Raw genomic sequence first — 23,372 nt, forward strand, 5'->3', positions numbered from 1 at the left:
CCTGTCCCCGAGGCGGACCCCGGGCCCCCTCAAAAGATGAGCACGTGTCCACTCCGGGCTTGAGTACGGAAGGTAGACTAGGCGGCGGCCCCCACAGGCCCCACCCAATGGCGCTGGCAGGAGACCGGGGAGGGGCCCCGGGCCCAGGCGATGAGTGAGGGGTGGTCGGCAGCTCGGCGGGTTCCGTGCCTTCCCTTCCCCTGCTCATCTCTCCCCTTCCCCTTCTCTTCCCAGAGCCTCGTGGGAGCGCGCCCTAGACGTAGTCAACCGAAACCGCGGGCGTCCCACTCCGCCTCATCCTCGGCCGCCCGGCAGCCCTCCCGCCCGGCCGCGCCTCGCCTCACGCTCTACGGGGGAGGCGGGACCAATCAGCGAGCGACGTCTCCCTTCCGATTCGAGGCCCCCGACGCGCGGCTCACACCCCGAGCACCGCGCGCGCTGATTGGCTGCGCGCGCCGCCGGTCCGGCCGGGAGGGCGGGGCGGCCAAAGGGAAAGAAGGTGGGGAGGTAGTGGCCCGCGACTCTCCGAACCCCGCTCGCGCCCCGACTCTTCCCGGGTGCTCGGCCTCCTTCCTTCCCTCCTCCGCTCACCCCGTCTTCCGTGCGCGCCGAGCGCTGCGCTCGGCCGGCGTGCCTCGCGCCCTAACGGGCGGCCAGGGGCGCCAATCAGCGGGCGGCAGGGTGCCAGCCCCGGGGCTGCGCCGGCGAATCGGCGGGGCTCGCGGCCCGGGGTGGGAGGCGGGTCTACCGCGCGGCCGCGGCGGCGGCGGAGCAGCTCCCAGCCAGCAGCCAGCGAGCGCCGAGCGAGCCGCCCGGAGGTGGGTGCGCCGCGCCGCTGCGGCCGGCGGCGGAGGGCGCAGGGCGGAAGCGGAGGTGGGCCGGCGGGAGCGGCGGGGGAGGGCCCGGCCGTCCGGGCGGCCCGAGGGGTGGGGGATGCGGGCGGGCGCGCGCCTGAGGGGAGGAGGGGCGGCGGCGGCGGGACGCGCGTCCCCACCCCCTTCCTCCGGCGGGCGGTGGCCGAGCCCGCGCCCCCTCCCCGCGCGCCGGGCCGCGGGCCGGGCAGTGGCTGGGGGGCGGGGCGGGCCGGGCGGCCGCGAGAGTGTTTTCAGTTCCGCCTCCAATCGCCCCTTCCCCTCTCCCCGCCAGCCCCTCATCCCATTCGGAAGAGGAAGGAACAAAAGGTCCCGGACCCCCGGCTCTGACGGGGCGGGACCCGGAGCCTCGGTGCGCAGGTAAAGCGGCGGCGCCCGGCGGGCCCTCGGGGCTAGGGGTGTGTTTGTGTCGGGCTCGGGTCGGCGAGGCTCGCCGCGTCACATGGCCGCGGGGGCTGGGGGCCGGGGTGTGGCGGGGCCGGACGGCCCGGAGGGGAAGGGGTCGGCGCCCGAGCTGCTCCTCCGGGAGCTGGGGCCGGCCGGGGCCCGTCCCCTCCGCCGCGAACGCGCTTGGTAGTTTGTGGTTCTGATTTTCAAAGCCGGAGGGACGGAGCTCTCGTTTCGGGAGTTGTTGGCAAGCCGTGTTAGGAGCGTGCGATACTTCGCTTCCACTTTCCTCCCCCCCCCGCCCCGTAACCTTTGTTAACCATTATAGTCCCGGAGTTCTGAATTGCTTGTGTGTACTCTCACAAGCACGCACACGGCTGATACTCTGCCGAGATCCTTCTGCATTCACTTGTGAAAGTTGCTCTGCGAGCGGAGCCCATTAGTTTTTATCACACGCCTTTAGGAAAGCACGCTAATTGATTCGCGTATTTCAAACTTGGTTTACAAATTGCAACTGTTTTGTTTTCTCTTGGGGGATACTGTCCTTGGGTTGGGTACTTTGGGCTTTTACTTAACCTTTTTGTGGTTATGGTTTCCTTTTGATCCCAAACAAAAGGAAAACAATACCTAGGTTGGTTTTGTTGTTCCTTCCTCTTGACCCCTTAAAAGTTAAATACTACCGGTTTCTTGTCAATTAAACCTTTAATTAGAAAAGCATCTCCAGGTAAAACGAGTTTGGAAGCATTTTTCCATCAAAATCATGTCTTGTTTGTTACAGTTTGGAGTGTCCTAAATTTGGTTGTTTTAAACTTCTGAAGTAACACATGTAAAGTAACTGTTAATGGATAAATAAGTGGTCACACAAACTTAACTTGGGAGTAATTACATCTTTCAAAAGTGCTCCTTGAAATTTGAATTAATTTATAGAATTCTTCATAATTCTGTAATCTTTGTTCCTTTTCATTTTTTTCCTGGTTTTCTATGAATTGAACCTGTATCACTGATCGTAAGGATGTTTTTCCTTGAGCCACATAAAATAATTAATTTGCTGTTACTCTGAAAATACATTTGCTTTTCTAGTTTTGACCCCCTTTAAAACGTTTTCTTTAGATAGAAGTGTAAGTTAAGTAGTTAAATGAAGTTTGAGGAGTTTTAATGTAAATACATAAATATGCGAAGCAGATATAACAGAGATGGGAGACATCATGTAAAATAGATTTCATAAATGTATACTAGTTTGAGGATTTTTCTCATTTGCTTTAAAAAAACCATACAGGATATTGGAGGAATTTTCTCAACCAGAAGTTTATTTAGCAAACATTTATATTAAATTAGAAAAGTAACACTGATTTTTGTTTTTAAAGTTCCTTAATTTTTGCCATAAAATTAGTCGTGGTAATGAATAAGAATATGTTGAGTCTAAGTGCTCACTTAGTACTCTTAATGTTAAAATTGAGTTTAAAGTAGTTCATTGGCAAGTTTTAATCAATGTGATTGGAAATCTCCATTTCTGGGCTTGTTTAGTAAGAAATTGCTCTCAGAGCTTTGCTTTTATGTGTTGTAGTTGTGTCTTCTAAAGTGCTTTTACATTGTAGGTGTTCAGCAAAAGTTTGCTTTTTCATGGTTGTAACTTACCTGTGCCTAGCCGAAAGTGATCAAATCTACACAATCTGTAAGGTTCGTGTAATAATAGTCCTGTAAGAAACCATGAGGGGTAATTTCCTGTTGTTTGTGGCTTGTCAGGCCTGGTATGTGTTTTAACTAAGTAGGAATTTGGGGTTGGTTTTGTATATTTCAGCAGTCACTCTTTAATAGGAACAAAGGTTATTTCTATTTCAAGATGGCAAAAGGTCCCCTTTTCATTTTCATATTGTAAATATTAGAATCATATTGTTATAATATTCATGTTGAGGGGAGATATGTGGCTGCATAGCCTGCTGATCAAAGAGCCATTTATTAAGTTTTTGTATTTAGGTGATATTTTCAGTTTTGGCTCCTATAAATGCCTGAATGCTCTCCTTATTCTATTGGTTTTGTACTTTAGGACTCCAAAGGCCTTGTTTTAGAGTAGCTTTTTTTATACAGGTGTTTTTGTAATGCTTATAAAAGCTGTATTTGGCGCAGTCCGGCAGATGGGGGCTCATTCACGTTCTTGGGATGAGAGTCATTTTTAGAGGGTGGAGAGGGGCATGTCTTTCAGATCCCTTGTCTTTTGATGGGAGGAGAGGAACCGTTGTTAAGCTTTTAGTTTTTGTGAGATGAAAGCTGTTTTCCACTAAGTATTGCAAGGGTATGTCACAAGTGAGAATCCAAAGATTTCAAAACCAATTCAGGAGAGGTTATACATTTATTCAACAAATAACTTGTATTTATTGAACAAGTAGCATTTATTCAACAAGTAAAATAGGCTTTGCTGTGTGTCAGGCCCTGGACTCGGCAATAAAGTATCTAACAGGGAACAAGTATACCCCTGTTCCTTAATGGAATTAGAAAAAAGTAGAAACTCCTTCTATCTCCTGCCTTGTCCTCCAGTCTTCAGAGTAAGGAAATCACTTTATCGTACAAATTGAGGGAGCTTGCGATATGTTACTGGGCCAGTTTCTAAAGTATGCTTGCGTTGCATACTTTACCGTAGAGGACATTACCAGGGAAGACAAGTGTTAACTCATAGTGTCACTGGGAACAGTCTGTAGTTTGGGGAGGAGCTTGTCATCAGTTTTTCACTATCTATACAACTGAGGATGTGGCCAGTGTTTCAGAAACACATTTGTTGCTGAACAGGTGAACACTTGTAGAGCTAAACTTCCTTCGGCCTTAGTTTGACTATCCATTGCCCTTTAGTTATAGAAAGTGGCTGGAGAAAGAAAGCAAACCTGCATCAGACACATTCCAGTGAAAGAATTGGAAATAAAGTGCAAAGACAATGACCGACATCGAGAATAAGGATTGGGCTACAATCTCATGTAGTAGGACGGCCATGGGTTGTGGCATCAGAGAGACAGGCTAATAGTTGGTTTCTCAGTTACTATGTTGGGCAAATTGCTTAACTCCTGAGCCTTGTTTTTCTGGCTGAAAATGGTTGTAAGGATACCTGCCTCTTCAGGTTATTACGAGGATTAAATGATTGTGGTTGAAGTACCTAGAACATTGCCTCAGACATAGGGTCCTCCCAGGTGATCTGTTGCTCTCTTGTAGCTTTCTTTTTTCTTTTCTTTTTTTTTTTCTTGAGTTTATTTTGAGAGAGTGAGAGCGGAAGCACGAGTTGGGTAGGGGCAGAGAGAAAGACTTCCAAGCAGGCTCCACCCTATCAGTGCAGAGCCCGACATGGGACTTGAACTCATGAACCCGGAGATCATGACCTTAGTGAGCCGAGATCAAGAGTTGGGCCCTTAACCAACTGAGCCACCCAGGCGCCATGTCTTCTGGTTGTAGCTTTCAGCAGTTCTTTTTAAGCTAAAGTTCTAGTGATAGGAGAGCCATCGAGACCCTTAATCGGAACCTGTTGGCATTTATTTCAGGTGTTTCTAACAAAGTTATCTAGCTTCTAAACCCACAGTAGATTAGAAACAAGTAGATTGTGAGTAATGTGGGAGGTTAAGAGGAGTGGAGGGGGGGGTGGTGGGGTAGGAGGATGGGGAACTGTTTCAGCCTCTGAGTGTCTCGAAAGAAAAAAAACAGATAACAGCCTGGTGAGGATAATAGAGATAATCTACAGGACACAAAACAAATATTCAGAGCCTAACTAGCATGTCTGGGACCATTCAGTGCAGGACCAGACCTGAAAGCGTAGTAATGAATGTTCATCAATTAGCTTAAGCCATGTTTGGGAAAATCTTTTTAAGAGTGCAGTAATCTACATAATATGCTTTAGATTGTCATTTGGGATGATTAGCAAATGTTCTTAAAGGGGTAGAACATTGTGCCATATAGAATGACTTGTTTTGTGAAAGATCCAGAGGACCTACTATGAGCAAGATGTTTTTCATTTGTTTTGCTATTTAGAGCGCCACTGTTCGTGACTGAGAAGCCTTTCATGCTAGGCCAGTAGTAAAGAAAGGTGATCTAAGTGCTGTAGCACCCCATGCCACCCCCTTTTTTTTTTTGGAGTAGGTCATTCCTTGTCAGTCTGCAGGGGTGTCAGCTAAAACATTTCACTCAGGCTTCAAGATAGAGTGTGCTGGAGATTTCGAGGACTGAACAAGTACGGACAGTTGGCTAGCCTGTCTGTTGAGGGCTTCTTGCCTCTTATGTGTGACTTTGACCCAGTATTTAGCCTTAATAATTTTTTTTTTTTAGATTATTCTCCTTCCTACCCAGGAAGAGTTACTTTCTAAATCTACTCCGTTAAATGCTAATTGGTGACCTTGTAACACATCGCCTTAGCCATTTTTTTTTTCCAGTAGTACGCAAGTAATTCAATCTTACTCATTTAAAAATGAGTTTGAGGCTTATGGCTTGTCTCTGATCAATTTTGATCATTATTCCAGATTGTTATAATTGCGATGTATTCAATTAGGGCATATTTCAGTGCTGATTCTAGCTAGTCATGTCAAGGATAGCCCTCAGCTTCAGTTTCTGTAATTTCATGTGGGGAGAATATAATTTTGCCAAGCTAGATGGATTTAGACACTGCCTTTGATTTGGCCAGATAGCCAGAAATATTAAGCTAATTCTGTGACTTACATTCTAGAGTACACAGGGTGTACATTCCTCTTAGATGTAACTGAGCCACAGTAGTAGGGCTGGTGCCTGGTAATTTAGATCTCTTTAGTTTGGGCTCTTAAGAAAACAGAGATCCTAGTGAGTGATTTTAATCCCATTAAAATTTGTGTGTTTATTTCATTGTCATATGAAATGGTCACTAATTCTTCTAGGTAGTCCTGTGATTTTTCTTTTTCCTTCTTTTTTTTTTTTTGTCTTTTTTTTTTTTTTTTTAGTCCTGTAATTTTTCAAAATCTGGAATTACTTTGGCCTGAGGATGAGAGCAGCGGAAAGTAAGCGTAGACTTTAGTTGCTATCTGTTCAGTACATGTGCCCAGTTTGCCTCTGAAAACCTGCATTTCCTTAAATCTGGTGTCCTCCTCCTAACTCCCTTCCATTTTGGGGGAGGGCATAGTTTCAGGCTTAATGTGTTCAGTTGGTAAGGAAGAATAATCTTGGGGGGAGCCATTGGAAGTCCATCAAGTTCATTACCTTGATTCAAAAAAGATGCCATCTGAGCAAGTAACATGGGAAATCTGTGATCTTGTCATTTGCCTGTGTCTAAGGTAAAGTGCATTTTCATATGCTGCTTCAGCTCTTGCAAAAATTCTAGAAAGAGATAATGGTTAGGGGCGCCTGGGTGGCTCAGTCAGTTGAGCGTCCTCCTTCGGCTCAGGTCATAATCTCGCGGTTTGTGAGTTCGGGCCCCACGTTGGGCTCTGTGCTGACAGCTCGGAGCCTGTAGCCTGCTTCAGATTCTGTGTCTCCCTCTCTCTCTGCCCCTCCTCTGCTCATACTCTGTCTCTCTCTGTCTCTCAAAAATAAATAAATGTTAAAAAAAAAAAAAAAGATAATGGTTAAACTTTTGTGAATATTAAGGAAATGCTCTGTTTTAATCTCATGCTTCTTTACAAAATATGGGGCGGCGAATCTGATTTGCAAAGTTCACAGAATAAACTCCTGATAAATGCTACAATGGAAGCAGGGCCGTGAGCTTTCTCCCTTGATTTGAATGACCTATGGAAACTTTTTTGTTGACTAGAGATGTTCTATCTGTGGCAGTGAATGCAAATTTTCCATGCTTAGACCAGCCTTTTACTTCACAGACAGGTGGTTAGGCAGTAGTTCATGTAAACTGGCCATTTAAACTTTTATTTATAAACTGTTTTAAGTATCAGAGGGTTCAGCTTTGGTCTGAGGTTTGTACGTCATTTCTGCTCTAAGCCAGTAGTTTTCAGACTTAACACGTGCACGCTCGCGCGCGCGTGCACACACACACACACCCACCCACCCCTGTATGCGCACAACAGCACCCAGAACGTACAAAACATTATGCAGAATCTCAAAATGTAAGGGGGATGGGCGGTTGCAGAAGTCCTGCCTGCTCAGTTGTCCTCTCCCGTGGGAAACCTTTGAAGCTCCCCCTGAGAACTAATAGATCGCGGAGAAAAACCTTGGCTGTAGACCCGAACTAATACGGTAGACACTAGCCACAGGTGGCTGCTTAGCACTTGAACTGTGACTGCAGTAACTGAGGAAATAAATGTTAAATTTAATTTTAATAGAAAGTTTTGTTGATCAAGCCTTCTCTAGACTTTGCTTTGATTGCACTTGCACACCCTGAGGACTGTAAGCGGCTGCTCCCAGGTCAAGACTCTGGGAGTTGGAAGGGCATTTGGAGTACTGAATCTTCATGCCGATTTGAGTCTGGGCCAGTGTGGTCTCCTAATAGTTGGAGATATATATATATATATATATTTTTTTTTTTTAATCTGGGAATGATAAACCAGCATGTAATTTTATGTTTACAAGCTGCTTACAGACATAAAGATTCCATACAACTCTTTCAAGGAGAAAGGAATAGAACTCCAAGAATAGGTAGTCTCTTTACACAGCAGTCCGTATGTAATGTGGCCTTTCACTGAGCTAATGACCTGCTTTCAGGGTTAAATTCATGCTCTCACTTTAGGTTTTAACAGTCCATAAAATTGAACACATGAATGTTTTCTATTTGCTTTCATTTAAAAGACACCCATCGTTCTCTAGTGGGGCCACCTTATGTTTCCAATGGCAGGGTCTTTCCTTCCTGGCTTACAGCTTTGGAAAAGAGCATAGTTACAGTGAGAATCAAGAAGTCTGTTTTTCAATGAGTTGTTGTCTATCTTTATATATATTTTTTAATACTTTTTTTATCCTCATTTCTTTGACTAAAACCATTGTCAAAATTCAGGTCATTAGTTGTTTTTTGTTTTTTGTTTTTGTCTACCTGTGTAGCACATGTTTGAACAGGATTGTCAAAAATCTTATGGTGATTTTGTACTCTTTCTGGAAGGACCTTAGGTGTTTGAGACAGCACTATTACATTTGAAGTATTTTATGTTGAAAAATCTAGCTTTCTTTTGAAATAAAAATTCATATAGGTATTTGGGGAATATTTTGTATTTGTAATTTGAAGATATTTGAAACCTACATTTGCTTTCTATATTTAATCACTTCCTTTGTTCTACACTTGAACCTTGGAAACGTTTTTTGCCACTCTTTCATATTCGTTTCCTACCTCCCTTTCAGAAGTTACCAGTGAATTCTGAACAGCCAAGTTTAGCAGTCTTTTTTAGTTATCATGCTACTTTTTCCAGTGTTTGTCATTATTGACTAAACTCTTCTTTACTTAGATTTCTTAAAATCACACAGACATGCCAAAGCAGACACAGATTAGGCCCATTCCACCTGCTATAAATGTTGAATAAGATGTAAGAGTTTTCCTTGGGTATATATATTTTTTCTCTTATGTATATAGTTGATCTAGAGAGGGAGGGGGAAAGGAAGGGAGGAGAGGGAGAGAGATGTTTCCAGGTACCAGAAACTTGGAAATCAGTCAGTGTTCAGGAAAAGCTGACTTCGGGGAGTTTACTAACGAATCCAGTTGCTAGGGATGAAGTTGTAATGATATAACTCTGGGAACTATGTGCTAAGTGTGTGTGTATGTATAAAAACTACTTCAGTGTCATTCAAGTATCTGGCCTCTGGGAAAAACAAGCCTCAAAGCTGTCTATGAAGAAACTAGAAAAACACTAGTCTTTATAGATGAACTTACATACCACATGAAGACCAAACATGGTAAATAAAAAGATACCAGCTAGATGCAGAATGAGGGGCTTTTAAGATAGGTAATACATTATTACCATTCAAAATTCAAAAGGTACAAAAGGATATATGGTGAAAAGTCTCTTTCCGAACCTGTCCCTTGCCACCCAGTTGCCTTTCCAAAGGCTAGTAACGTTACTAGGTTTTTGGGTAATGTTCCAGTAATTCTGTCCATATATGAGCAACTTTGTGCATATATTACTTTTTAGGACAAAGGGTCACGTATTTTATATAATCATCTTATAGATTATTCCATGTCAGTACATAATGAGTACCCATTTACTTTGGTTTCAGAGTATTATTTTGTATGGGTGCTGTAATGTATTTGACCAGTCTTCTGTTGACGGACATTTAGGTTATTTCCAGTCTCAGGGTATTAAAAACAGTGTCGCAACAAATAAACTTAGTTTATTCATCATTTTACACATACATGAGGTAGGTTTCTAGAAGCAGGTCAAAGGATATCTACGTTTATGTATTTATTCTATGGAATGGACTTTATTCATGTTTTTGAGTAGGTAGTACATGAATATGGTGCAAAATTCAAAAGGAACAAAATAGTAAATAATGAAAAGTAAGTCTCCCTGAAAACTCCCACCTCCTACTCCCCAGTTCTCCTTTCCAGAAAGGGAACCACTGTATGAGCTTCTTTCTGGTGTATCATTCTAGAGCTGCTGTGTCCCAACATGTGGCCACCGAGCACTTGGAATATAGCGAGTCAGAACTGAGATGGGCAGCAAGTGGAAAATACACAGGAGATTTATAACATTTAGAACAAAAAATAGAATGTAAAGTATTTTACTTTTTAGTACTGATTGTGCATTGAAATAGTAATTTTGGATATAGTGGGATTAAATTATTAAATTATTTAAATGATTAATTTTATATTTTTACTTTAGTTTTTTAATGTGGCTAGTAGAAAATTTACGATTATGTGTGGATGGCATCCTATTTCTGTTGGGCAGCCCTGGTCTAAAGAAATTGCACGTGTATACAGACATGTATGAATACGTGAGAATTTCTCAGGCAGTTTTTTTCTTCTTTTGCATTGTAGTCTGTGGGAGCAGAAATCTCTTGCTAAGGTGGTGGTTAAAAGAGAGGTATCGGGTGGTTCTTTACTGTATCATTTACTCTTAATCATTTACGATGACCGTTGTGGGGCTCATCACAACGCTTCCATTGACTTTTATGATGTTTGTGCACTTTGGAGAGAAGCCTGGCATTATTCTTGGCTGTATATTTTTGAACTTGCTCCAGTTTGCATTGGTTGCCTGTATACCTAGGACACAGCAGTCATCCTGGGATCCCTCTTCATTCTTGGTCATCTTATGAGGTTCCTTCACCTTTTTTCTTTGTTAGATCCCTTATTCTTTTGGCTCTCCTTCCTTTTAATGAAACATGTCTGTCAAGACTTTCCTTGAGAGGGAATGTGTTGGGTAAATATCTGGAAATGTTACATGTCGAAAATACCTTTATTCTACCCTGGTTGGGTAATAGAATTCTCGGGTGGAAGTAGTCCCCCTGCCCCGAATTATGAAGGCATTGCTCTGTTGACCTCACTTACACTGTTACTCTTGAGAAAACCAAAGCTATTGTGATTCTTTTTAAAATAACTTGTTGTTTCTGCTAGGAGACTTCAGACTTTTCTTTGTCAGTAGCATTCTGAAGTTTCACAGCCACCAACCTGGATGTATGTGGGTGTGTTCTTTTCTATTGTCCTGAGGTCTCGATTGGCCCTTTAGGTCTTTCGGTTCAGGGAGTATTTCTTGATTTCTTTGATTGACCCCTGCCCCGCTGTTATCTCTAATGTCTTTCTGAAGTCCTCTTTGGACATTGGACCTCCTGAATTAAGTCCTTCAGTCCTCTTCACTTTTTCTACTATTTTTCATCCTACTGTTGTACTTTCTGGATTTCCTCTACCTGGATTTCCTCTACCTTTCCAACCCTTCTATTGATGTCTGCCCTTTCTGCTATCAAGAACTCTCAAGCTATCCAAAGCTCTTTAATTTTTTTAATGTTTCTTTTATAAAGCATGCTGCACTTGCTTCAGGGTTGCTCTTGTCTTCCCTCATTTCTCTAGCTATGTTGATGATTTTTACAATGATTTCTTCTCTCTGTATGGTCTCAAATTTCTTGAGTTGCGTTTTTCAGGTTTGGGCCATTTTTTCCTCAGATAATGAGAGTCATCCTTGATTACGAAGGTAGGAGTCCAAAAAGCCGATTGAAAACTGAGCCTGTGGGTGAGGCTTGTCTCCTTTCAGTTTCAGTGTAGAGTAATCTGTGTGGGCTGTTTGTTGGTAAACTCTCAGTATTAGTATCTGTACTTCTTTTCTCCTCGGTTGGGTCAGGCACCCCAGAGTCTTGATCTGACTAAATGGTAAAGGTCTGGCTGCTAGTATTTTGGGAGCCAGAACCCAGTGGAGGAAGGGATTGGGAGTCTGCGTTCAGCATGCAGTGTACTCGCGTTCATTTACTCCCTCTCTTTTCCCGGTGATCCCCAGGCCATCTCCTAGTCCAGTGAGACTGTTTTACTTTCTGCTGAGAATAAACATTTAGTCTTCTAGAGAGGGAGAGGAACAGGAACAGGTACTTAGTGACATAGAGTTGGAGAGCACATCTCAGGATCTAATTGCTTCTCAGATATCTCTCACCCAATCCTGCCTTTTTCATCTCCCCTCTCAGAGCCCTCAATTTTTGCTGTGACTAGTGCTGTCTTTTACTTAACCCTTTGAGGATTCTGCTGTGAAAATCAGGATGTTTCCCCATACCTCGCTTAGAGTTAGTAGAGTTAGTAGTCTCTGATCTGTTCATCCATTCATTTTCCAGTTATCAAAATTTTACTTGCTTTCTTTTTTACCCTTCTCTGTTTGCATGAGATTGTCTTTTTCTAATTCCTTTATTATGGTTTTTTAGTAAGCTGTGTTTTCACCTGCAACCTACTGATGAAAGTTTTCCATTAAAAAAATTTTTAAGGGTATCTCCCCACCTTTCCCCCCAAAAAGAATTGGAATTGAATGTATATCTCCAAATGAGGATGAGGGAGTGGAAATGAAGAAATTTGATCATTCCAACAGAAGGCAAAAAAGGAGGAAAAAGCAAAGAAGATGCAGAAGAATTACAAAACACAAAATAAGATGATAGAAAATTGGCCCAGGTATTTTAATAAAGCTTGCTGGTTAAAGGACAGTGGCAACTTAAAAAAAAAAAAAAAAAAAAAACCTCAAATGCTTTTTATTAGTAGACACAACTAAAAGTATGATGACATAGTTTCAAAGTAAAGGAATAAAAAATATACACTAGACGTTAGAATTTATGTCTGAATCCATTTTGGTCTGCTGTAACAATTCTATAGACTTGGGTGGCTTATAAAAACAAATTTATTTCTCACAGATCTGGAGGCTTGAAGTCCAAGTTCAGGGCACCAGCAGATTTGGTGTCTGGTGGGGACCTGCTTCCTACTTCTTAGACCGCTGTCTGCTGTACCTTCATCTGGTGGAAGGGGACAAGGGGATTCCTAGGGTTTTTGGTTTTTTCCCCCCCCCTAGGGTTTATTTTATAAGGACACTAATCACATTCACAAGGAAATGTTTGTTACTAAAGAACTAAAGACTAATGCGTTAACTATACAATGTGATGAGTTAGGAAAAGGAAGGAAATAAAGTTGAGAAACATTAATGAAAAAAAAAGTTATAATCGGATCGACTGAACCAAAGGTGCCAAGTTGAAAAGACTACGTTTGCCAAGATTGATAGAGGAGGAAAAAAAGGCACAAATGCATTAGAAGTCAAAAGGGGATATGACTACAGACAAATTGAGATTTTAAAGCTGAGAACACGGTGAACAGCTTTTTGCCTTTAAATTTGAAAACAGAATGCACAATTTCTTGTAAAATAAATTACTAAAATTGGCTTAAGAATAAGAAACTTGACTAGATTATAATTTAAAAACTTAAATTAGACAACTACCTACACCAAAATAAAATTAAATAAAAACCCAAAACCAAGAAACCAAACCCCAAGTGAAAACCCCAGATGGGCAAGTTGTATAGAACATACGAAGAATCCATGATTTCAGTCTTACACGAAATGTTCTAGGAAGTAACAGAAAACATGATTTTGTTAGGCTACTGCAATCTAGATACCCCTGATGGGACGAATGTACTAGGCAAAGGGAAATGAATAGGCCACATCTCACTAATGAACATGGCAATAAAAATTTTAGGTAAAATATTAGTATTTGCTTAAAAAACCATAGCTAGTCAGGGTGTGTCACAGGAATGTAAAGATGATTAAACATAAGAAAACCCAGAAATGAAATCACATCAAAGGAAAAAAGCCAAATGATAATCTTGATGGGTGAAGGGGAAAATAGCATATGATTAAATTCTGTACTGATTCTTAGAAAACTAGGAGTATAAGAGAACTTGCTTAATTTGAGCAAAGGGTGTTGGTTAAAAAAAAAAAAAACAGAAGTGTACATATGACATGATTCCAATTATATGAATTTCTAGAACCGGCACAATTACTTTGATAGAAATCAGATCAGTAATGGGTGAGGAGGGTAAGTTGAAAAGGGACACAAGAAAACTTGATGAGATGGTGGAAATGGTTCTATATCTTGATTAGGATGCTGGTTGTGTGGATGTATATATTTGTCAGAACTCCTCAAACTATACATTTAGCATCTGTGCATTTCATTGTATGCAAACTAAGCCTCAATAAAGTTGATTTTTAAAGCCAATACATAAATACCATGCATTTCTGTATACCAGCGACAATTTAAATTTTTAAAAGTCACCATTTAAAATGGCAACACAAACTGTAAAATACCTAGGAAAAAATAAAGCCAAAATGTGTGGGACCTTAATGGAGAAAATTTTAAGGCTCATATAATTATAGGGAGATGTATATACTTGTGTTTATGAATGGAAGACACTATTATATATGTCAGTTTTCTTTCTCGTATATTTGGTGTCATTCCAATTAAAATCCCAGGAGGTGAAAGAAGTCACTTTCTCCAATATCAAGAAATATACTTTCACTTTAGTAGTTAAGACATGATGGTATTTGCCTTAAATATAGATTAATTGGGAAAAAAAGAAAAGGACCCAGAAACACAAGTAGCATTGTAACTGCTAAGGAAGATTCAATATATAGTACTCGTATACTTGGTTATCTTTGTTGGGGAGGGAAAGATCCCTACCTCACAACATACACCAAAATACACAAAGCAAAACTTGAGACTTTATGACTTTTAAAAGATGACAACATATGGAGGGATTTTTAAGAAGATACCCACTTAGGGGCACCTGTGTGGCTCAGTTTGTTGAGCATCCGACTTCAGCTCAGGTCATGATCTCGTGTTTCATGATTTCAAGTCCCACGTTGAGCTCTGCTCACAGACAGCTCAGAGCCTGGAGCCTGCTTCGGATTCTGTGTTTCCCTTTCTCTCTGTCCCTCCGCCGCTCGCTCGCTTTCGTGCTCTCTCTCTCTCTTTCTCTCTCTCAAACGTTAAAAAAAAAAAAAACCCACTTCATTAAAAAAAAAAAGATACCCATTTATACGTAATATTTAAAATATTGATTAAATTTGAGCACATTAAAGTGAAATCTTAGTGTAAAAAGCCACCAAAAGTCACTTGCTGGGTGAAGAGATGTGGCAAGTGTAATTAACAAAAGGTTATTATCCAGAATCTATAAATCAGTCCCGTAATTTAAGAAAAAGATGGTGAGCATGAACAAATGATTCAAAGGAATTGAATCCTGAAAAGTCAATAAACATGAAAATATCCTGAGACGACTTAGTAGTCAGGGAAGTGCAAAACATCAGCAACCCTCCGTGTCACACCCATCCTTTTGGCAAAAGTTCCAAGGGACTAAATAATGTCAAATGTTGGTGACGTGGGGCTAAAGAGGAACTCCTACTTCCCTGGTGGGAGTGACAGTTGCTAGAACCGTGTTGACAGTATTCGTAGAGTCTGTGTGCATGGCCTACTCTGCAGCCTTTCTGCTCCTTGGCATATGTCCCAAGGCAGTGGCTTTCGTATGTTTTTTACAGACCCTCTTGGAAAATGTATCTTACGTGTGATAAGAACAATTAAAATTTTAAAATAATTAAGTGTACTGTTTTCTATTTTATTGTCTCTACTTTTTATACTTAATTTTTGTCTATTTTTTCTTTTGCTTTTTTTTTTTTTTAAATTTTTTTTTCAACGTTTATTTATTTTTGGGACAGAGAGAGACAGAGCATGAACAGGGGAGGGGCAGAGAGAGAGGGAGACACAGAATCGGAAACAGGCTCCAGGGTCTGAGCCATCAGCCCAGAGCCCGACGCGGGGCTCGAACTCACGGACCGCAAGATCGTGACCTGGCTGAAGTCGGACGCTTAACCGACTGCGCCACCCAGGCACCTCTCTTTTGCTTTTTAAAAGGAATTTTTCAGAACCAACCAAATTGATTTCACGTTCACCAGTGGTTCACGACACTCAATTTAGAGAAATAGCAGAGGGTGACATACAGTAAAATGTCTGTTTTAATTGAGAGAGACTGATGTATTTCTCACTGCAGGTCTGCTCTTTTGATCAAGAAGTTTGAAAGTTTCTGCCCCTGAACAGCTCTCACATACGTGTAAGAAGGTACACAGACTACTCCTGGCAGCTCGTAAGAGTGGAGAATTGGAAACGATCTAAATAGGAATCAAAAGGAGAATGGACAGTGAGCTGTAATAGTGACACAGTGGCATGCTCTATGACAGCTGAAATGAATGAGCTAGAGTTGAGGATTATATATGTATCAATGTGGATAGTAATAGTGCAAAAAGCAAAGTGACAGCGGTGTTAATGTGTCATAGAAATTTATAAAATGTGCAAGAATTTAGGGGTACAGTATGTACCCAAACCATTTAAGTGACAACAGGGGAAAATCAGGATGACAGTGATCTCTGAGAAGCAAGGAGGAGGGGAATGGAAGTGGAAAGGGGTAGCTAGGGGGATTTGAGCTCTATCCATCTATCATGTCTTATTTCTTCTATCTGGTCAGAATACCCCAGAATGCTAAGAGTTGACAGAGCTGGGTGGGAGGCCCAAGGGTGTTTCCATATTTTTTTTTGGTATGACTGAAATATTTAATTTTTTAGATAAGACACCCATTCACAATGAAACCCAAGTACTTGGAAGAATAAACAAATTAAACAAGATGTGTGAGACCTTTCCGGAGAAAATTCTGCAACTTACTGATGGATCATAAGTTCAAAATAAATAGAAATACCTCATTTGCATAAATAGGGATACTCAATATTATAAACATGTTGGTTCTCCACAAAGTGATGTAATCACAATCCTGTGGGACTTTAAAGATAACTAACATACGTTTGAAAAACGAGGAGAGAGGGACTCACCCTGCAGATGATCAGCTTCCTAGAGAGCCGTAGGAAGTAAAACATTGGGATTCTGGTGTAGGTGTGAACAAGTACAATAAATAGAATACAAAGCCTGCAGTCAGACGTTGGTTTCTAGGGATTTGCTTTGTGACAAGAGCCACGTGGATTATTAAAGGAAAGATAAACTAACCGCCCTGATAAAGTAGGCTGTCCTACAGGAGATGTTTGGTCATTATCTCACGCCTTAACCAAAAGCAAATTCTTGGTATGTTGGAAACTTAAATGTGAAAAGCAGTACTAAAACTTCCACAAGAATATCTAGAGAGGGATATCTTTACATCAGGAGCCTTCACGCCTCAGATTCCTCATTCGTGAGTAATGGTAGGATGCTTAGAATTGAGTTAATGCTTAATTACCTGATTCTGAGACTAACCTGTTGTGTCATAAAGTAAGCACTAGGTGCTTGGGGGCAGGAAGGAATTTCTTTTTTTTTTTTTTTTTTTTAATTTTTTTTTCAACGTTTATTTATTTTGGGACAGAGAGAGACAGAGCATGAACGGGGGAGGGGCAGAGAGAGAGGGAGACACAGAATCGGAAACAGGCTCCAGGCTCTGAGCCATCAGCCCAGAGCCCGACGCGGGGCTCGAACTCACAGACCGCGAGATCGTGACCTGGCTGAAGTCGGACGCTTAACCGACTGCGCCACCCAGGCGCCCCAGGAATTTCTTTAGAAAGAAGCAAAGTGTGTCCTAAAAGAGTCTAAAGTAAAAATTTGTGTACTCTAGAAGACGGTATAGGAAAATGAGAAGACATTCTCAGGATTTGGAGGTTTTTTAAAATCGATATTAAGTGATCAGGTTTATATCAGAATAAAAACAATAAACAAAGAGCAGCGTTGAAGGCTCAAAGAAATGAACTATAGTTTAATAAAATACGTAGAGAGTCCTATTTGTAAAACTATGTTATACAGTGATTAATAACTTGAAGGCTTTATTTTTGAGTTCAGGATAATCAGACCTTTTACTTAACTGAAACTTTCCAGTGAGTAATCTTCGAATCCTAGTTTTACTGATCTATCACTCGATAAGGTTTCTTATTGAGCTGTACAGATAAAGCCTTCCTGTTGTAATGAATCCTGCTTTGTAAGTCTCATTTATTGCTGGAATTAGGAACAGAATTAGTATCTGAACTTGTTTTTCACTTACTGCAGATGTTGAAAAAAAAAAAAATCTAATTTCAGTACAGAGCTTGCTGCCACACTATGGAAGGAAATCTGTATATTCCGTAAATGACTCATTTTTCAATAACTTGATCATAAATCTAGTTTTCTTATTCCATTTTGTCTTCAACTTGGAGCATATTGACATGGATACCTTGTAAAAACCTAAATTCAGTCTATTAACATTTCATTTCAAGACTGTTGGCTAAATATATCTTAGCTATTTAAAACGTGCAACTGGTTGAAATGTATTATCAGCATTCCTGAAAAATATTTTACCGAATACTTTAAAAATTCTCTGGAGATAATTAGCCAGGTGTCAGCCAGCCCTGGTTACAAAGACATGACGACTGAAGGCTGTTAACGTTCGGTAGTTACATTGTTCCAAAGTGCTCATAACTTTTTCTAAGACATGGGATGCGGAGATTGTGTGGTTCTACTAGGCCGTGAGGTCTCACAGATGACCCAGAATAGGCTTAAACTTTTCGGGTATTTATTCCCATGAAGAAATAAAATTAGAAAGGTTTCACAGAAAACTTAGATTCCCAAGAATACATCTGACCTCAGAAACATTTCTCCCAGAAGAAGGGTTTCTGTTACTACCTGTTACTACCACTGAGAATCCCTTTCAGTTTTGCTGATGATACAGTTTAATTTTTATTCGTTTTCTTAGGCTGAATTCTCATAAGTGGATTAACCAAGTTCAAGTGAATTAACCTTGAACCAAAGGTATAGATCCTTTCAGACAAATTCTTGTTGTATTTTGTTTGTTCTATCAGTTTTTAACAAGGAACAGGGACCCCCTCATGGAACTCAGAGTTTTGTTCTAAGGGTAAAATGGGTGTGGGGCTGGGACGGACCCGGAGAGTCTTCAGAAACCGAGCCTCGAGACTGGCTGCATCTGCTTTTTTCAGCAGGGACGGTTGTCTGCCTTGCTTGGGCACACTCTTGTCTGTGTGCCGACTACCCTCTCCTGAGCCTCTGCGGTCTTCGGTGCTGCCTTCTGGTCACATGGGGGGCACGGTGACTTACACTAAGGCCTGTGTAGTAGTGACCCCGTAAACCGTAGCCGTCAGACTTGCTTCTCTTTCTGGGTTCCAGACAGCGACTCGTGTGCCACTACACGCTCTTCAGTTTGGTTGGTTAGTGGCAGTTGTCTGAGTCCTCCTTTTCCGGGGAATGTCCTCATCGGGGTGGTGAATTGTCTTGGAAATACCTGAAGGAGGAGACTCTCTTTGGCTCTGTGCTCTGGGCTGGCCTTCCCCTCCCCTGCGGCGTGCCTACCACATTGTTTCCTTCTACCCCATATTGTAGCGATACCTGCGGATTTTGTAACTCCTGGAAACTCTTTGGAAACATGCTGAACTTTCTGCCTGATGTTCTCTCTCTCCTCTTAGGCTTCTGCTCTGGTGTCCCTTTTGTGATCCTCTCCCTTCTGAAGGTTGAATTAATCAGCATGTTCTCTGTGCTCCAAAAAGACTATGTCACATGGTCCTGAGGTTTACACAGCTGGCTCCCCTTTAGCATGCTTTGTGGCAGAGGAGGAATTCAGCAGAAGCCACAGATAGGCAGGTATACCTTTGGCTGCCCGGTAGTCCCAAACATCTGCTTCGGTGGATTATTACATGTGTTTGATGGAATTTTGTGTGTGTGCTTTATTTTTCAAGTTGTAGTTTTGTGTACTGGCTTGCTTATTTATGGGTAGTATATAGAGTCAACCACTGTAGACAGCTTAACCGTGCTACTCAAGTTCTCGCTGTTCTTTACTTACCTTGCAAATCCCTAGCTCTGGGCAAACCTCACCTTCTCGCCATGTCTGCTGTATTGCTAAAGAAAGTCACAGAATCCTGCTTATTGGCTCCCTTCACATTTTTAGTGTCTAAACCACAGCTGGACTTTCAAGAGTGCCAGGGCAGCATTGTTACATGGTTCCAGGAGATGTCCCTAAAGAAATGTACCCATTGGCTGGATAAATTTATGAAATTTGGCATACGGTGTTGGCTCTTCTGGGAGACCCTTGGGACAGTGTCCTGAATTGGGGCTGGGGACCTTAACCTCATTAATTGTTCTTCCCCTTTGAGGGAATGAGTAGGATTATTTATTAGGTTGTGATCGTTATTTTCTAGCAAACTGTCCCAAGGCCCAAGTGTCTTCAGTTGGAAGACCATTTTGAGAATGGTCTTTTGAGAATCCAAAGTCCTTTTTTGAGAATTATATTTCTTTTTTTAGCAAATGTATACCTTTATCACAGCAACCTTACCACCATGCAGATTCCATGCAGTTTTCCATGGAGACAGTCATATCACCAGAGAATTGCTTCTTTCTTTCCAGTCATTTTATTTTATTTTATTTTATTTCATTTTATTTTATTTATTTTTGTCTCTTGCCCTACTGGGCTGGCGAGAATATCCAGGGCTTTATTAAATAGAACAGTGGACGTCCTTGTCTTATTTCCAGTCATAAGGAAAAGGGATTTAACGTTTCATCATTACATATGTTGCTAGCTCTAGGTTTTTCATAGAATGTCCTTTTTCAGAATAAAGAACTTCTTCCTCTTTTCTATTTCCAGTTTGCTGAAACTTTTTAATTGCGGATGGATATTAAATTAACATACCAAATGCTTTCTTTTTTTCTGCATCAGTTAAGAGAATCGTAAAGTTTTTCTTTTTTATTACGATAAATGAGGTGCTTTATTTATTTGTTTATTATTTTACCATTGAGCCAGTTTTGCTCCGTGCGGTAAACCCTGCATTGTAATGATGTGTTACCTTTTCTGTATGTATAACTGAATGTGACTTGCTGATACTTGTTACAGATTTCCCCATCTAGGAACAGCAGACTTTTGCTTTGTGTTAGTTCAGGATCTTGAGTCCCAGGCCAGTTTCTTGCTCCTGTGCCAGTGTCCGATAGCTTTTTCTTCTCCTTATTTCTCAGCATCAGTGTATCCTTGTCTGGGACTGGTGGTGACAGTGTTTCCTGCCTTCTTGTAGCACTAGACTGTGGTTATCGTTACAGGGGGAAGGGCTGGTGTGTGTGTAGCAAGCAGGTGGGCAAGTAGGTTCTGCCCCGTCCCCCGATAGTACCATGGCTTTTGCTCTGCTCTTCCCCTTGAGGCATGCTCTTTCCCTGGGCCCTAGGTGTGGGAGGTTTTCCTGATTCTCTCCTCCTAGTTGAAGGCTTTTGTTTCATTTGAGATGCTGCCAAGGCGGAAGAGCTCTCTCCCATCTTTCGCACCATGCGAGTCTTTTTCAAGAGATCTCAGTTGAAGCCCTTGGAGAAGAGCTTATGAATGAGTGCAGGTTCCCCTTCTGTCTGGATCTTCAGTGAAGTTTTAGCTGTCATCCTAGCTGACACTCAGCCTTTATCTTTACTCCTGTCTTTAACATTCAGCCCATTGACTGTGACTGTTTCCTTTGCACTTGTGGGTTGATATCTGCCATCATTTCCAGTAAGTTCTTGACCGTTATCTCTTCATGTATTTTTTTTCTGTCCCATTTTCTCTTTCATGTCCTTCTGGGACTCCAGTTAAACTCCAGTTAATAGATATTTGGTCTCAGATATTCAGGGTTTTGCTTTTTTTTTTTTTATTTATTTTTTTCCCTCTTTGATTTTCAATTTGGGTACTGTTTGGCCTGTTTTCAAGTTCACTGTTCATTACTGTCTTTTATTAAATTCATTTAAAGGAATCTTTAATTTCTGTTACTGTGGTTTTCATTTCTAACATTTCCCTGTGATTGTTTCTTTTCTGGCTTTAGTTCTGTAATGAAGTTCCCCGTTTCTTTAGTGTTTTTGTCATAGCCATTTTAGTCTGTTTGATAATTCTAACATCTGGGCCCTGTCTAATCTGATTATATTAGTAAATTCGTCTTTTGCCTGTGGTTTGCTATTCCCTGTATCTTATAATTTTTTTTTTAAGTTTATTTTTGAGAGAGAGAGAGAGCTAGTGTGTGGGAGCAGGGGAGGGGCAGAGGGAGAGGGGGAGAGAGAATCCCAAGCAGACTCTGCACTGTCAGCGTGGAGCCTGATGCGGGGCTCCCTACCACAGCTGCAAGATCATGACCTGAGCTGAAGTCAAGAGCTGGACACTTAGCCACCGAGGCTAAGAGCCGACTGGGCCACCCAGGCACCCCTGTATCTTGTAATTTTTTACCGAAAGCTGAATATTTATGCAAAAACAGTACGGATTGAAGTAAATACTCTTTACTTCCAGAAAACTGCCTATTATTTCTCATGTTAGTTTAATAGACAGTGAGGTTAAATCCATAAGCTGTGTTGTTGGGCTAGTTCAGGGTTTTTTGCAACTTTAGTTGGTTAGTTCCAGTGTTTTGAGAGCAGGATTGAGACTTGACCTTCTGCAAGATTTGTTGTCTGAGTGTGATTTCAGTTATCTCTTTGTGCTTTATATATGAGCCTCCAGCTTTCTTGAACCTTGGGTGATTTCTCTGCTTTACAGCCCAATTGTCTGTCCCTTAGTCATTCTGCAGTTCTTTTTGCTCTCGTCCTGCCCCAGGCTTTTGTGCGTGGCGAGGTATCTCCGTGCTCGTAACACCATTTCTTTTAGCAGTCCTTCCCTTGGTAGTTCAGTGTCCGGAGTATCTGGGTGGAAGTTTTGGTCTTAGCTCTCCTGTCTCACCTCGGCCCTTGGCAGCTGAACGGCTGAAATCTCTGGGGTTGATTTCTCTCCTTTCTGTCCATTCTTTCCCCCTCCTTGTCAGAGGACAGGTTACTTGCATTTGAGGGTATCTCTCAGCTTTCCAGGCCCATCTCCCAGCCTTCAGCATAATTTGGCAAGCCTGCAGTGGGGCCCAGTGGGAGTGAGTGGCTGGGTGGTACAGGTTTGCTCTGTGAAATCCTTGGAATTTTTGTAGATCTTGTCAGCACACATGTTGCTGTTAAAATTTATGAAAGGGTAAGTTGGTTTCTCCTTACCCTCCTCTGTGGTGGGATGATTCCTCCTTAGCCACTTCACCAGGAAGGAAACCATTGGGGGGGGGGGGGGGACGGCTCTCTTTCACGGCTCAACACTTTCTGGAATTTAGTTCCACTTAGGTGGAACTTTTTTTTTTTTTTTTTGCATCCTGAGCTTTGACAGGTTCAGAAAAACCATGATTTTGTAGCTTTTATCTGGCTTGTTTTGCTTGTTAGGGTGAAAATGATCGTCTGTTGTCATTTCTTCATCCTGATTAGAAGTGGGGCTCCTCCGAAGGAATACTTTTTACTGTGTAGCCTGGCAAATACCTGATCAAGTGTGCCGCCATCATTCTAGCTGGTTTTCTGTAGATGTTTCTTAGAGCTACTTTTCTAAATCTTCATTCTTCTCAAGTCCCAAGTCTCCAGTTCTGTCCTCAAGTGGTAAATGATCTTGTCTCTTATTTTGAGATTAAAGTCATCCGCATTAAAATTTAATTATGGGGCTTATGAGGAGTGTGGGGAGAATTTATGGTAGGTGCAGAGAAAAACTAAGCACATGACAAACTGAAATAAGAAAGAGTTGTACAAAAAGGGAAACATGATTATATAGTAGTTCACTACCGGTCTCATCAGGTGCTAAACTCCTTTGGGAGATAATTATTAAGGCTGGAGGAAAGTGAGTGGTTGTGGTGTAAATCCTCACGTTCCGTAATCGGTAGATAATACTACCCTGGATGTTTCAGGGGATACCATCATGAGCCT

General features: G+C 41.8%; 1 protein-coding gene across 7 annotated transcripts in view; it reads left to right on the forward strand.

The window, feature by feature from the left end:
• Positions 1-690: 690 nt before the first annotated feature.
• The window catches only part of SMAD2 (SMAD family member 2), an 84,099-nt gene continuing 61,417 nt past the window's right edge, over positions 691-23,372 (forward strand). For 3 of the 7 annotated variants that reach the window (XM_030336987.3, XM_030336992.3, XM_030336993.3), the window contains exons 1-2: positions 691-818; positions 1,147-1,232. The gene's annotated coding sequence lies outside the window, so the exon portion shown is untranslated. Of the gene's footprint in view, positions 819-856; positions 874-1,146; positions 1,233-18,674; positions 18,686-20,993; positions 20,999-23,372 lie in introns of those variants that run through there. The other 4 variants (XM_036064318.1, XM_030336991.1, XM_030336989.3 and 1 more) reach the window with 4 other exon arrangements.

Source organism: Lynx canadensis, chromosome D3, assembly GCF_007474595.2.
Source record: "Lynx canadensis isolate LIC74 chromosome D3, mLynCan4.pri.v2, whole genome shotgun sequence".
Classification (NCBI taxonomy): domain Eukaryota; kingdom Metazoa; phylum Chordata; class Mammalia; order Carnivora; family Felidae; genus Lynx; species Lynx canadensis.